Raw genomic sequence first — 16968 nt, forward strand, 5'->3', positions numbered from 1 at the left:
TAAGATACATTCAAGTCCAAAATTCTTATAAAAGTTCTTCTACTACATCCTTCAACAGCAGTGTTTGATTTAGTCCTACACTACATAACAAGAGACTGCTTTTGAATACAGGCATCACAATAACATTACAGAAGTATATAAAATGTTGCAAAATTAACCAGGTTTCTTAGATTTTTTAATTTTGGGCAAGAATTTCCTACACTGTAATACAGAGTATATCTGGACCTAAGAAAAAGATGGCAAATATAGAGGATTAGGTTCAAGGCAGTATCCTAGAGAATTAATGAATTATGATAAAGCAGTGTGTAGTTAAAAGCAAAGGAGGTAAAGTAGTTCAGCGCTTAGATAACCTCTCAAAATCATCTTCAGGAGCAATAAGATTGAAGTCAAAATAACTGGAAATCACTATAGCAGGAATCAAAATATAAGCCAATAGAGCTTCTATCACCCAGTAAACATAACGGTGAAACGTCTGAGTATGTGCACATGTGTGCATATGTTGTGTGTTCTGCAGCGATTATACACATGAAAGGCTGAGTAGGGACAGACAATAAATAATTTAAACCAAACAAGAAAATAAATGATTAAGAAAACTTAAGAAAAATACCTGCACTAAGAAACTAGGTACTGTTATAAATCCATGTTTGCTAAGGCCCAGGGAGGCATCATACTGCAATAAATTAAAGCAACAGAGAGTTACCATAAAAGCCAATTAACACTAATCAGTAAGGGTTCTTAAGAATTCAATATATTCATGTCTCCATGATCAGAACAAAATGAGTAGGGGCATGCATATAATTAAGTTACCTATGAATTGTTATTGATAAGCTTTGTTATAACCTAGTTTGTAATCAACACATAATACATTAATGATCATAAAGCAAGTTGATATGTTCTTTCTACCACATGCAGCTTGAGCTTGTAATTTAGGGATGCAACATTACAATAGCTAGTCTAGGACTGATTAGGTTATCTAAATTGAAGATGATCGTACACAAAAGTTGAGAAAAGGACTCTCAACTTAAGCACATAAATGCGCATATTACAAGAATCTCAGTATCTCCGAACAAGTATAAAATCAACAAATGAAATATACAAAAGCACCGGCAGGCTCCAGTTCTAGATAATGAATCCTGATAGATTAGCTCGTTAGATTTACGTAAGTACAAACAGATTGGTGATTGGTTATGATGTTTGAGATGATATGAGAAATAAAGTTTCTGAACCTTGTCAAATGCTTGACCACACTCCTTGGATCCTGTGCCAACAAATGGAAAATAATATTTTTCCAATACCTCCTGAATAGTCCATCACGTGAAAAAAAAAGTATAAGGTATTATCAAACACTGCAACATAAAACCTCCAAAAAGTGATACAAATGTTTGTCTGAATTTGTGATTTTGTGCATTTGTGCAATTGATAATGAAGGATTATAGTAATGCACCTAAATGCAACCATTTTCACAGAACCGACCATGTATAACGGGGAAAACTGTGTCCACAGGGGTAGCTAGATGATCTGCAAAATCCTTGGTTCTAATTCACTAAACAAAAGAAGAGATCATGTGGCTGGAATAGGGAAGTGCTGGAATAAGGAAGTAGTGTTCATAATAACTGAAAAAGGGGAGCATGAAGATGGATGGGAATATGGCCAGATTCATGGATGAACTTAGATACCAGATATTAGGCATGTTTTTAATGTGAAAAGGTTGTATTTGCACCAGTAAATGGGTGGCTAATTGTGTTCATATTGTAACTTATTTTGTTTACATGCAAATCCCATGATTTTAAGCACCATTTCAGCAAGATAGCAATTTGATGAAAATTCTTTAATTTTAAGATCTCAATCTCAGCATTTAAGTAGCTTGATGTTGATTTCTTAATTCCAAACACAATCTAGGGTGTGATCAACTTTCTTAAATTCAGGGATTTGCAATAATATGCATTAATAATGTGTTTCTTATGCTTGGAGGAATGTTCAAAGCTTATTTACTTTCAGTCATTACAAGGCAGATTAAAGTTTTGTTTATCTTTAAGCAATTTTTTAGATTGTTCTAAATTTCTATATCTTTTAGGTTAATTTCCTAGAATAATGAACTTCTTTAGTTCTGTATCCAAGCATAGTATTCCTAGGGTGGTGATTTTCTGTATCCTTTGGAATTTGTTCTTGGTGTCGAACTTTGTTCATTTGTAATTCAATAAACAACCCTTATTTTACAACCCGTTTCTAGTAGTAATCATTCCTTGTGTTCTATAAGTTTATCCATTTTCGTGAGAACCCTTAGAGTGTTCTTGTAGTTTTCTATGCACCAAACAGACTTAAACACCTTAACCACCCATTGCGACATCAGTTTAGTATTAGAGCTATGATAGGTCGTCGTCGTCAAGCACCAGCAGAAGATGTTAAAGCCGACTCCTATGTTGCAACTTCTCCTAATGCCGATCCAAGGGATGCCTTCATAGAGGATATGCGGCAACAAATTCTCGAACTACAACATTAGTTACATATGCAAGAAGAAAGAGAGGAGACAAAGCAATAAGGAAGAAAGAATGAAGAAGAAAAAAGGGAGACTAATCCATATCGTGAAAACAGTCTCAACTCTGATGATAGTACCCCACCTCATCCACAACAAGTGAGAGATTACTTGTGTAGCAACATAACATGTTTAACCCAAAAATAGAGATTTTTGAGTTTGAAAAGAAAATGCAACCCAAAAAATTCCTAGATTGGTTGCATACGATGGAGTGCATCTTCGAATACTATGATGCCTTTAACTTCAGGTAAAGTTAGTGGCCATCAAGCTAAAGAAGCATGCATCATTTTGGTGGAAAAATTTGAAGAAGCAAAAGGAGAGAGAGGGTAAGCATAAAATTGCAACTTAGGAGAAAATGAAGAGAGAGTTGAAAAGGAAGTATTCGGTAAGACATCTTTCTTAGGCTTCATAACTTGAAGCAAAGAAATCTCTTAGTAACAAAGTATACGACTGACTTTGACCACTTTATGTTCAAATGTGAATTGGTGGAATAAGAAGGGCAAACTATTGCATGGTATCTTGGAAGATTAATGACTAAGATAGCATTTGTGGTGCAACTATTACCCTATTGAACTTTCAATGATGTATGCAAGCTCACCCATAAGATGGAGAGATAACAAAAGGAAGCTCGTAGTAACAACTTGAGATTTGGGTCCTAAGAAGGCTATATCAATAGAGGTGGCTCATCCAAAACTATTGTTCCTCTAAGCCTATTACAAAATAGCCCCAAAAGAAAAATGAAGCCTTAATTACAAGCCTCATTCTAGTGCATAAGCTAGAAGGTGCTTTAAGTGTTAAAGGCTTAGGTACATTGCTTTAGAATGCCTAAACGATAAGATTATGATACTAATGGAGGAAGATTTAGAGAAAAATGATGACGAGCCAGTTTAAGAGAATCAAGACCTTGAAAAGAGAGAAAGGTAATCTATGGCAATTATGGAGCATCCTCAGTCATACAATGTAGCTTGAGTACAACATTTGCCAAGAAAAAAGATTGGTTGTGTAAATATGTGTTCCAAATTCAATGTATTGCCCATGAAAAGGTATGTAATGTTATAATCGATAATGGAAGCTTTGAAAATGTTGTTTATACTTTTATGGTGCAAAAATTAGGCCTTAAAACTATGGATCATCCCCAACCATACAAGCTGTCTTAACTGTAAAAGGCAAATAAAATCAAGGTTAGCAAGAAGTGTTTGGTTCCTTTTTCCATAAACGCAATACAAAGATGAAATGTGGTGCGATGTAGCTCTTATGGATGCTTGTCATTTACTGCTTAGAAGACCTTAGCATTATGATAATATGGTTCTTTATTATGGTTACAACAAGTGATGACTATAGAATTTATAGCTTTTTATATGTCCATTTAGCTTGAAAATTTTGAAAATTCTCATGAATTTGGTATTTTAATATATTTAAATCTTGATTTTTAATTTTGCACGAAGAATTTAGTTAATGTGAATGTGAATAGCATAAACCATGCAAACCTTGAAAGAAAATGGCCATGCATAAACCAAGCACTTCATGTAAAACTGGAGGATGATATTCGACTAAGTCATAAGAAGCTCATACCAAAACCTAATTCGGCTATGCATATAAAAGAAGCTAAAAATCATGTAAAGTTGGCAATTTGTAGCCTAACATATAACCAATCCAAAAGCTCAATGGATGATTATTTTATGTTTAGCCAAAGAAGAAGTTTTATTACATGAAGACTTTTTTTAATCTTAAAAACGTTTTAAGCTAAGTGAAATAAATCAAGAAGGCCAACGCAAAAGTTATTATGCATAAAGGATTTTTTTCAAAAAGAGTTTCTACTCAAGTTAAACAATAAACAAGATATGACCTTGAAATTCAACTTAGTCGAATATCCCATTTGAATTACAAAAGAATGTTAACTTGGCATACTCCTAAGCATGGAAGCACAAAAGGACCAATAAAAGAGTCTCATTCAACCAACACAAGCTTCATATCCTTTAAGAGCTTTTAATATTAGGCCAAACTCTTTTTAAAATTCATGGTCACATTTCAATCTTAAAAAAGTTTAAGCTAAAATGGGAATGTCCAGATTCATCCCCCTAGGCCACATTATGTATTATAAGTAGGTTAGGCCATTTCACTTGTAAATCATCATTTGCTTTAGTTTTACTTTATTTCTCTTTTTTTTTTCCTCGATTTCGATTTCTAAGAGTTTTTTTTTTTATTTTTTTTTAATTTTTGGCTAGGATAATAGACTAGCCCACAATCTTGTAATTTTTTTTAGTCTATTCGACTAGGGTGACAAACTAGCTAAAGTTATTGTTTTCAAAGCTCTTTTAATACAAGTTATTTAAAGTTTTCTTCTTTTACATTTCGAGTGCTCAATTTACTTTCAAGTTCATTTGAGCTTTCTGTTATGCTTTTCACATACTTGCAATTGTTCTTTACATTTCCTTATATTAGGCCAGCCCCATTGCTAACAAGTTTCCAAGTTTGTCTAGCATTGCTTTTAGCTTTTAGTTTATATTTAGATTGTCAAATATAGAGTTTGAAAGAACCATTTTAGTACTTGGTTTCACACTCTAAACATAATCCTCAAAGGAATGATACTCTACTTTATCACTATTATTACTTAGATATGACTTTTATACTTGTAGGCTTAAAAAGCAACAATCAACAAGAAGGTAGCCAACAAGTATTAAATGTTTATGGAGTTTAAGGTAGATGACCTAGTATGGATTTACTTGTAAAAAGATAGGTTCCCACAAGGGAAATTTGGCAATCTTCAACGCAAAGGTAGATGGCCAATTTAAGGGCTACAATGCATTGGAGAAAATTTTTATAAGATAGAACTATCCGAGACATATGGAATATCTCCTACTTTCAATGTTGTTAATTTGTCACCTTAGCATGGAGAGGAGACAGATTCAGACTTGAGGACAAGTTTTTTCCAACTAGGAGATTGACATTATAGTGTCTTTACATTTTACAACTTGGGTCGAGACTAAAAACTTATCTAAAGCTAAGGAGAACCTATTTTTAGTTCTAATCTACTAAACAAATGAAGAGGTCATGTGAGCTGGACTAAGGAAATTATGTTCACATTAGCTTGAAAAAGAAAGCATAAAGATGGATAGGAATATGGCCAAATTCATAAACGAACTTAGACCTCAGATATTATGCATGTTTTCAATGTGAAAAAGTTGTATTTGTATGAGTAAATGGGTGATTGATTGATTATTTTTGCAAGCGCATAGATTGTTTAAGCAATGATAGTGACCTAAGTCAAGATAATAGTCCCATGAGAATTAGGTAAAAAGTTCAGGCTAAGTACCTATTATTGCCACACTCTATCTAAAGTTAATTCATTTGATTATTGGAATTATTACTAGGTTAGTCTCAACAAGAAAGTAAAGATAAAGAAGTAAAGTACACATAATCGAAAGCATACTTGAAATTCTAAGAAAAGCAATAGCTAAATTGCATTGATTAAAACCATACATAATTGAAAAGTAAATCTAAGCTATTGAACATGAATTAGGAAGTTAAAGTAACAAACAAATAGTGAGTGAAAGATTAGAACATGAAATTTGAACATTATAAAAAATAACTCTCTTAACCACCATTAACTAAATTTCAAGCAAAATATGATCCTAATTCTACATGAAATTTATCCAAACAGAATCATAGATGTAAAAATAGTAATGAAACATGAATTAAAACACAATTGAATTAAGATTATTCAAGAGAAATTGCAAGAAAAAGTTGAAACTTGTAAAACCAAAACTAAGTTTAAAATATGGAAATACAACAAATTCAAAATAATAATTTAGATCTGTAATCCTGTAGTGCAAATGAACTAAAACTGAGCTAAGGCTAATAGAAATTATGTATCAGTATATAGAGTTAAAGTAGCAGAATTTTTAAAATTTTAATTCCCTAAAGTCAAGATAAATCAATGAGATCATACAAGCATACAACTTTATAAGCATGCATAGGTTTTAGCTTAGGTGATTACTTGGAATGTTGAAATTCCTTTAATTGAATTTGGTGACCTTCCAAATAGTTTCCTAAACTAAGAAGTTGCCTAAGTGTTCAGCCTTTAATGGTGATCCATATGAACTCTTGTGAAAGAACCTTATCCAAGGTTTGGTAGAACTCAAAGTTAGACCTGGTAATTTAAAACACAACACAAATACGATGTGAATATAGGACATAAAGATGACAAGACTTAAAATTTTAGCAATAACTATATCTAGATTTAACAAAATAAAAAATATATTTCATATTTTCATGTTGACATGAATTATTAATTTAATTTTTATATAAAACATGGCACGAATACAAGAATTTCAATAGTTTAAACTACATGAATATACGAATTGCTAGGTCTACTCAAAGCCACATTCTGGCTAGTCAAGATCTCTTATATTCTCTCAAGTTTTGCTTAGACTCTCTTGGCTTGGTTTTCCTTGAGTGAAACTTGCTAATTGCTTGTAAGAATTGTCATAGAATTGTATAAGAGAACGGTAGCTTGATATTCCTTCTATAAGGGAAGCATTTGGCCACTTTAGGTTTAATTATGGAATGCATATTTTCATAATTAACCTTATGCTAGCCGAATGTACCAAAATATTGGAGAACTTTTTCTTTGGTTTTATTTCCTCTATTTTTGGTCATACCAAAATCAAATTAAGTCAATTTAATTTGTCACAATTTTAATCTTTCATAATTGTCTTTTTTTGTGTAACCCATTAGGTTCCTTAGCATGTTGGCAAATAAACACAAGTATTGTAAGACTTTAAATTCAGCTATAGATGAAATGAGCTTTTTGTTTTCATTAGTAATTCTCTAATTAGCCAATCTTATGTTCATAGATCATAATCAACGGTAGTTCATTATCATGACCCCTAATTGTTAAAAAAAAGTCAAAATGGCTTGACAACCTATCCGTGAATGATCTTAGTATATAATTAATATCCTTTATCACATAGTATCTCAATTTAAACATTGAGTATTGTTTAGTGTCTACTTAATATTGTTCAATCACATCAAGTCTTGTCTTTGACATTAACTCCTAAGTAAGCTTTACAACAATTCTAAACTTTTACTTCACTTTGGCTAAAGATTTGTCAAGTTAATTCAATCAAAACTAGTTTAGATACTTTTTTGATCACACAAGGTAATAAATCTTATCTTGATTACTTCATGCATCTTTATATGCCTCTTTTTCTACCGAACAATACTCAACTAGAGCATTCTTGGTTAGAACCATAAGTAAAGTAAAATTGAAGTATAACATTTATCATATAAGATCATAAGTAATCTCAATTCAAATGATCATTTATACAACCATCATATAAGAATGTAGCTATAGACACTATATGAACTTTCATATAGCAATCTCATATTAGGTCATATTTAATGAACTTATTTTTATAACAACCACCCATATGTTAACTCAAGTTTATCCAAACTTCAACTTATCAGATTGGTTGTTTACTCTATAAGCAAGAGCATAACCATGTGCTAATCTTAACAATTTTTTTAATGTCCTCTTATTGACAAAGTATCGACTAAAAATTAACTTTGGTACATATAGCATTTATGTAATGATGATTTTATAATTACAATCTCATTGTAATTCCATTGGAAAGATTTATTTATATTTTGAGGACTTTATCATGTAAGCATCAAAATTGAAATACATGTAAACAAACTTAATGATAAATAAATAAGACCTTTTATAAGATATTAAATATTAGAGTACTACAAATATGAAAATGTCTTAGCTTATGATTCAACTTGAAAGGCAAATACCAACAATCTCTCACTTGCACTAAAGCCAATCGTTCATGTATCTAATGCCATATTTGACTACATGCTTATCATATTTTTGCTAGAACATAGCTTTAGTAAGAGGATCAGCAATGTCATCCTTGATGGGTACTCGTTCAATTTTAATGTCACTTTTAAAAGCAAAGTCTCTAATGAGATGATATCGCCTCAATACATGTTTGGATCTTTGATGAGACTTTGTTTCCTTGGCTTGAACAATAGCTCCATTTTTGTCACAACAAATTATTATTGGATCAACAATGCTAGGAACAATACTTAGTTTAGTTGTGAACTTTTTTATCCAAATTGCCTTTTTTTACAACTTTAAATAAAAAGATGTAGTCAACTTTAGTTGCAAAGTTTGCAATTGTACTCTATTTGAAAATTTTCCAACTCACTACTCCACTATTCAAAATAAAAACATAGCCACTTTAAGACTTGCTATCATCCTTGTTAAATTGAAAGCTTACATCACAATAACCCTCAACTAGGAGTTTGGCTTCACGATAGACAAGAAAGACATCCTTAGTTTTTCTTATGTACTTAAGAATTATTTTCACAACCTTCCAATGACATTCACATGGATTTGTTTGATATCTTTTTGTTATGCTTAAAAGATATGAGATATCAAGCCTTGTGCATAGCATTGCATATATAATAAATCCAAATGCTGAAATATATGGAACATTATTCATGCTATCTTTCTCAATTTGTGTCTTACGACATATGTCCTTAGAAAGATTTATGCCATGTAACACTAGCAAGAATCTTTTTTAGGATTCTTTCATGCTAAACCTCATTAGCACTTTGTCTGCATATTCAAATTGTGAGAGACCAAACAACCTCTTTAATCTATCCCTATAGGTCTTTATGCCCAACAAATATGTTGCATTACCCAAATCTTTCATGGAAAACTTTTTTGATAACCAAATCTTGGTAGATTGTAGCATAGGTATATTATTTCTTACAAGCAATATGTTTTCTTCATATAACATTATAAAAACAATTGCACTCCTACTTGTCTTCTTGTATACACAAGGTTCATCTACGTTTTTTATAAATCCATATTATATAATTGCTTTATCAAAATGCATACTCTTATTCCTTAATACTTAAAGTCCATAGATAAAGTTTTGAAGCTTACACACCATGTTGGCATTTTCTTAAGATTCAAAACCTTTAGGTTGTGTCATGTACACATCTTCTTGTAAATTTTCATTAAGGAATGGTGTTTTAACATCCATTTGCTATATCTTATAGTCATGGTATGCAGTAATAGTAAAAAAATCCTAATAGATTTTAACATGACTACTAGTGAAAAAGTTTCATCAAAATCAACTTCTTGTTTTTTATTATAACCTTTTGCAACTAGCCTAGCTTTGTACATTTGTACATTGCCATCCATGTTAGTTTTCTTCTTAAAACCCACTTGCACCCTATGGGTTTTATCCCTTTCGGTGGTTCCACCAAAGTCCTTGCTTGGTTTGCATACATGGATTCCACCAAGTCCTTACTAAGCTGAGCCTTTGGGAAGGGATTTTATCAAAATGAACTCTTTTGCCAAACTTTTTTACAAAGCTCATCCATTTTTTGGTGGTGCCATTCTAAACTTAGTTAAGAAAACCTCTTACCTGGCGCACCAAAATGTTGGTGCTAAGCTTAGACTAGAGGGCAAAAACTTGAAATTACAAGTACAATGTTGATTAAAAGCAAAGGATAAGAGTTGTGCTCCAGCATTTGTACTCTGACACTCAAGTCAGTGGAGTAAATAAGAAAAAAAAGAGTTAAGAGAAAAAATTGGCCCTCTACCTTAGAAGGAGTGAAGGGTTATTTATATGTGAAAAATTGGTGACTTGCTAGGCTAGCATTAGCAAGGCATGGTCAAGTTGGTTTACCATGTTAGCTTAAACCAATTGACCAAAATTTTTCAGATCCAATTATGAGTCTTTTTCTTATGGTAAAGATAATTATACCCTTATTACCTAAAAATGCCCTAACAATATGTATGTATAATGTATTGTATTGAATCTAAATTAAAGTTAGTTGACCTATATGTGATCAAGTATTGAGCAAGTAGAGTTCAAGGAAATCCTACACTCTATGGATAAACCTACACATATCAGACCAACTCTCAATATTCGACTTTGCACCTTCTTATCCACCACCATAGTGCCCATTACTTGTGCAATGATGCATATAACTCAACTTTTATTACTTTTGAAAAAGAAGAAGAAAATGCAATTGTCACTGATTCATAGGTGAATGAGGCAAGCACATTTAAAGAAAGATAAAAAAGAGGTGAAGAGTTGTTTCAAAAGAGTTGATAGCATGGAAAAGCAGGGAAAGGTTTAAGGCATAAGCAAGGGAAGCCATTGACGGGAGAAGAAAGAAGAGTTGAGATAGTGAATGAAATTAATGAGTTCATGAAGTGAAAGAATCTTTAAACGTAAATAAATAAAAAAAGTAGAAAGTGAAGAGTGAAGTTGGTGCCACTTCGTTTTCTTGTTTATTTTTGGGTTTGGCGACAAAGCAGAGTAGCGACAATGTAATTTTTATTTGATTGGTGGTACCCCACATCTCCTAGTGCTTGGATTTATTATTTTGTATTTTTTTGATTAAATTTTTAATTACATGTCATTTCCTAAATCAATTACTTTAGCTTGTTAGGCACAAAACACTCGCATCACCCAAATATAAAAACAATAGAGCAAGCTCAAGAATAAGAATACATAAATTATTTGGTTTGATCAAACCTAAAATGACCTACACTAAACTCAATTCATTAATAAAATAGTTTACTTTAAACCCAATCGATTATCAAAATAAATATTTACAATTGTGAGACTTTTGGAATGAGAAAGTCACAAAAAAACTCTTTACTCAAACTTAATTACAAAACCTGATTACACCATTTTAAAAACTCAATCATTTAGATATTCTTTTGGTGTCTAACTATTGGGGATTGTCCAACTAAAAAACAAAGAATCTTATTTATAGTGGTGGAATCTCTTATAACTTTTTTAAATTTCTCATGTGAGATTCAAGACAAACTTTCAACAGTTAAAACTCCACTAAAATTCCCATATAGGAGTAAAAGATTGAAGGTAAATTTTCAAACAAATCCCCTTTTGAATTGACTCTCCATGCACTCCAACAACACCCACAAAACTAACACGCTTGCTAATCTTCTTCTCATTCATTGTAACAATTAAGAAACCTTTAGTTTCAATCTTCCTAGGAATTGAGCCTTCATCAAGCATGTATAAGTGATTCTCAACTTTTTTATCTCGTAAAATTATACTACTATTGTTGTACATTTTGCACTAATCATTTTATACATAGTATGTATACCTATGAGAAGCTAACTAACTTCAGGCAATCAAATTATAGCTACAACTCGATACATGCCTCATATTACAAAGATTCCTAATGGCACAATTGTAAGATCTAAAATGGTCCAACGCCTTGAATTTGCACCTTTTCATTGTTGGTAACCACAATATCACCATACTTCCTATTTTCTTTTAACTCCACTAAGCAACTCCTATTATTGCAGATACAAACAAAAATAGTTGAATCTAAAACTTAATCTTTATCATATTTCAAGGTCTAAGTCTCATCCATAATACAACTTGTCAAAAAGAGACCATCATTAAATACAATAGTCGTAGTGTCACTATTCTCTTCATTTGGCTACTTTTCATCATTCAACTTTTTGAAAGTAGTCATAACCTCTTTTAGCTTCTTGCAATGCACTTGTTTATATCTTTTCTTAACATAGTAATAATATTTTATATCACTGTAATCTTTTACTCTTAACTTGAATCTCCCTTTTGATCTATCAACCTGCTTTTTTGTTTTCCTTTTATCAAAACCCTCTACAACTAGTACACTTATTCTAAGTAATGAGTTCTCTATTTCCATAAACCTTTCATTCTCACATAATAGGGCAATTACATCGTCTAGATTCAAAGTATACCTACCCACCAACAAAGTCTAAACTAAAGGTCTATAGAACTTGTGCAATGATGAAACATAATTAAAGTTTTCTTTTCATCTTTCAATTCATCAATAGAAATAGCCTTTTCATTTTTTAACTTATCAGTAGAAATAGAAAGCAATTGAGAAACTAGTTATTAAATTCATTCAAGTGATCATGAAGACATACATTTTTTGTCTTAAAAAAATATAGATCCATCTTCAAATATAATCTATTAGTCTACGAGTTTGAAGCATAAATCCCTTTAGCTTATCCCACAAACCCTTCAGAGTAATCTTAGTCAACACATTCTACTTAGTCTCTAGAGCTAGGACCAATCTAATAATACTAACGACTTTTTTTTTTCTAAATTCTAATTTAATCACAATCAGTCATTCTTTCAAACTTTTTATCCTTTAACATTTGATCTAACCCTTGTTGCATTAACATATCTTAAATTATATTTTTTCATAGCTTAAAATTACCCTTTCTATCAAAAAAGAGAAATCTCAAACTTTTGCATGCTAGACATACCTCCAAACATTTTGAGATACTTAGGCCATCTTCACACAAATCGATTCATAAACTTGAACTCCTCCCTTGAATCGAGCTAGCCTGAGCTTGCCTTTTCCACATCTCAAATCTTACTTTAATACCACTTGTTGGGTATAAAACACATACAAATTCAAACACACAAACAATAAAGCAAACCTAAAAATAAAAACATGCAAATATATTTAGTCCAACTAACCTAAAGTGGCTTATTCCAAACAAAATCCACTAACAAAATAAACTCTTCATAATTGTCAAAGTTTTGAAATGACAAAAGTTACAAAAAAACTCCTTACTCAAACATAATCCTAAAACTCAATTACAACCTTTAATAACCTAATCACTTAAACTATTCTTTTAGTGTTTAACTATTTGGGATTACCCAATTAAAAAGTAAAGCATCCTATTTATAAAGGTGAAGTCCCTTATAACTCTTCTAAACATTTCATGTGGGATTCAAGACAAGCTTTCAATGTTTAAAACTTCGTTAAAATTCCTTTGTTAAACTAATAGATTTAAGATAAATTATAACATTTATTATGTACATCAATACTAGTAGGAATAGACCTGCATAGGTGATGTCTGATGTGTGCATTGCATAAGCAATATAATAATTTTATTTAGACACAAATTATCCTCCCATAACTTATCCTCATGTGATTCATAATTGCTCTAAACATTTATCCCTTCATTAAGGTTTTGGTTAGGTTATGCCTGAATGACTTAAAACGGCTAAACCACCATTAGAAGCTTAGCTACAATTACCGCTATAACTTGTAACATTGGTCGTATCGATAATTTTATCATCATAATTATTGCTAACTATTATAATCATCTAGCTAGGGCCTAATGCTAACTATCATAACTCGTTAGCCAGAGTCGTAGAACTAGTTTTGGTGTCGATAATCTCGCTTCCCAAAGATATAATTTCGTAGATATCATAAAATTGTTATTTAAGCATAAGTTAATTTTTTATTTCATTCATAAGTGTGATCTATCATTTACATAGCAAAACATAAAATAATCTTATGCTTGATCCTATTTTTATATATTAAAAATTAAGACCTAAAACATTTACTCATTTAGAAATGTACATATATACATAGGTTTGAAAACAAGTAAAGAGTGTGAGGTTCTACTTATCTCATTTCGATTCCACAATTTGGTTTTTTGCTCCAAAATAATTAATGGCCTATTCAAGATATTTCAACATAACAGAAATTAATCAACCCATTTTGAAACCATTTATGCTAAAAAAATTTATGTTACACAATGGTTAACTCAACTAATTAATACTGATTGATTAAGGTCTTTTCACTAAAATAATTGTATATCAAGATATCCAACTTGGAATTAAGATTTTTTTAATGCGTTAAAAACTAGACTCGATAAGCTTTCTAATCATATATGACCCAGATCATAACTCTTTGTAGATTAAATATAATAATTTTTAAAATCCATATCATATGCTACTGCTAGACATCATGTATACCTTCTAGTACAAATTAAATATTTATTCATAGAAGACTCAAAATTCAATTTTGCTTTTTATGTTTGAAAATAGGCTCAATAAGCTTTCCAAACATATAAGGCTTAATTTGTAATTCCTTGTCTAAAATTTAAGACAATTTTTGACATTCACCACTGATGATGCTACCATGCAGCTTGTACATCCTTAAGTTAAAATTAGACAACTCTTCATAGAAAATTCAAAATTCACTTCTGTTTATTTAATTGGAAAGTAGATTCAACAAGCTTTCTAATAATATATAATACTTACAGTAATAACCTATCCATTAATATATAATTTCATTTTAATTCATTATTGTAGATTATAGCATTTCATCCAAAAATAGAATTTCTCTTTCAATCTTTAAAAACTCAAATCCCCACTTTTAGCCTTTGAAATCCTTCAGTAATCATCATTAAATCTTAATAACATGAAGTAAACAAAGCCCAATAATTTACCTAAATAGATCATGAAGATTAATACAAGATTTCATAATTTTTCTTGGTTTTTCTCTTAAAACTTCAACTCCAAATAATAACAACCAATACGGTATTTTTCTTAAATAAAAAAGATAGTATATACTCACCTTTAGGTGATTAACTCGATTGTAGTCTTCGATTTTGGATCCTCAACTTGATTTTTTATGCTCTTTAACCTTAAGGAAGATAAGAAGAAAAACTTTCATTTTCTTTTCTGTTTTGACGATAGGTTTTCTCTGGTAAAACACCTCAACTACTTTTTCTTTAGTAATTAACCTCTTAATTATATTAATGGGCTTTAGTAATAGTCTAGCTGAATTATCATTTGGGTTGGGGTATTACATTCTCCCTTTCTTATAAAAAGTTTCATCTTTAAAACTTGATTTACATCCACATCGTATTCCATCATTTCTAAAATCACTTCTCTTAGTGTATAATTGTTTCATTAAACTTTTACAATGGTAATAATTCCGTCTTAAAGCTTGTTCTTTCTAATCAATCATTTGAATAAGATAGTTCTAATATGTTAAAACTCATTTCATCCTTAATTTCTAAATACTCATAACTAACCACAGAGCTTGGATTAAGAATATATTCTTTCATCATAGATTTGTAACACAATATGTACAATAGATATCTGAGGTGGCAAGATTTTTTATATTGAACTTCTTTCACTTTGCCAATAACTTTAAATGTTTTTACATAATGCAAACTAAACCTTCCTTACCTTATAATCCTTGTAACACCTTTAATGATGACACATTCAAATACAAACGATTAATCACTTGAAGCTGCAAATCTTATTTTTGAATTCTAGCATAATTCTTTTGGTTACTTTTAATCATTACTTAATGAACTAAAATTTATCAACCATTAGTTCAATAAATTCAAGAAATAAAAGTTTTTCTTTCTTGTCCTTATCCCAGTAAGTTTGATCCTTAGATCTATTTTCATACAAAACTTAAAAATGAATCATTGAATGTTTGTCTTATAACTATTATTATTAAAAAAAAAAAAATTCTCTTCAAATCATGATATAAGCAATGCTTAGAAAAATGTCTACCATCGATAAAGCCTTTAAAACTAGAAAGAACACAAATATTCTCACCCAAAATCCATTAGTCTTTCTTTATAAAGATTCATCACTCTTTTAACTAACAATAGCTTAAGAATTTATAACTTAATCCAAATCAATTTTCCACTACATATTCTAATATTTTCCTCCAAAAAAACTCTAAAATAAGAAATTAACTTTCATAACATTTTTTGTAACGAGAAAAATATGTCCACAAAATTTCATGTAATTTGCTTTATACTATTTGTTCATAACCATAACAACTTTGAACTTGAATAACAAAATCAACAAATCCTTTAGTCACTAAAAAGATATCACATAGTGCTTTGATTTTTTTTTTCCTCTTCTATGACTATATGAAAATTTTTTATCAATTAACTATTAGAATACATATAAAATCAATGCAATAGACCATATCCATAAATTTATTCTATGTAAATTCAAACATAAATCTTTGGTTATCCAAATTGTCTCCAATTTTGAATATTATTTTTCTAATTTAATAGACCAGTTATCATATAACAAATTATTCTTCATAATCCTCACAAATATCATAATGTCTCAAATTTTCATTTTACCAAATATATTGCTATCATCTCTAAGTCAAAGTCAATAAATGTGCATTATGACTCATAAGTAAAAATTCTCTTATAGAATTTAAACAATAAGATCTCCAAATACTTGAATTCATGTTGAAGGTATAGTTATGAACGTTAGCCAAATGCATCATATAATTTCAAAAGGTTTTTCAAATTTCTCTAAAACTAAATACATGCTCAGCATCATCAAGGACACAAAATCATCACAATTATTGAAACCTGATCATAAAATGAACATTCTTTTGCATTTGTAACAAATGTATCCAAATAAAGTCACCTAGATTGAATTAGACTTATTTTCTTCCTTTGCTCATAGCTTTTTCATAAACTACATTCTTTTCTTAATTTGCTGCCGTCATGCATTTTTCTCACTATCTTACCATCCAAACATATTATATCTTCAATTGATAGTGGTGCTAAATCA

General features: G+C 30.5%; 1 pseudogene; it reads right to left on the bottom strand.

Annotated features, from left to right (window-relative positions):
• Positions 1 to 16968, bottom strand: part of LOC111310672 (uncharacterized) — a 43212-nt pseudogene that overhangs the window by 14922 nt on the left and 11322 nt on the right.

The sequence above is a fragment of the Durio zibethinus genome, chromosome 1 (assembly GCF_047325235.1).
Source record: "Durio zibethinus cultivar Kanyao isolate XHJ-2024 chromosome 1, ASM4732523v1, whole genome shotgun sequence".
NCBI lineage: Eukaryota > Viridiplantae > Streptophyta > Magnoliopsida > Malvales > Malvaceae > Durio > Durio zibethinus.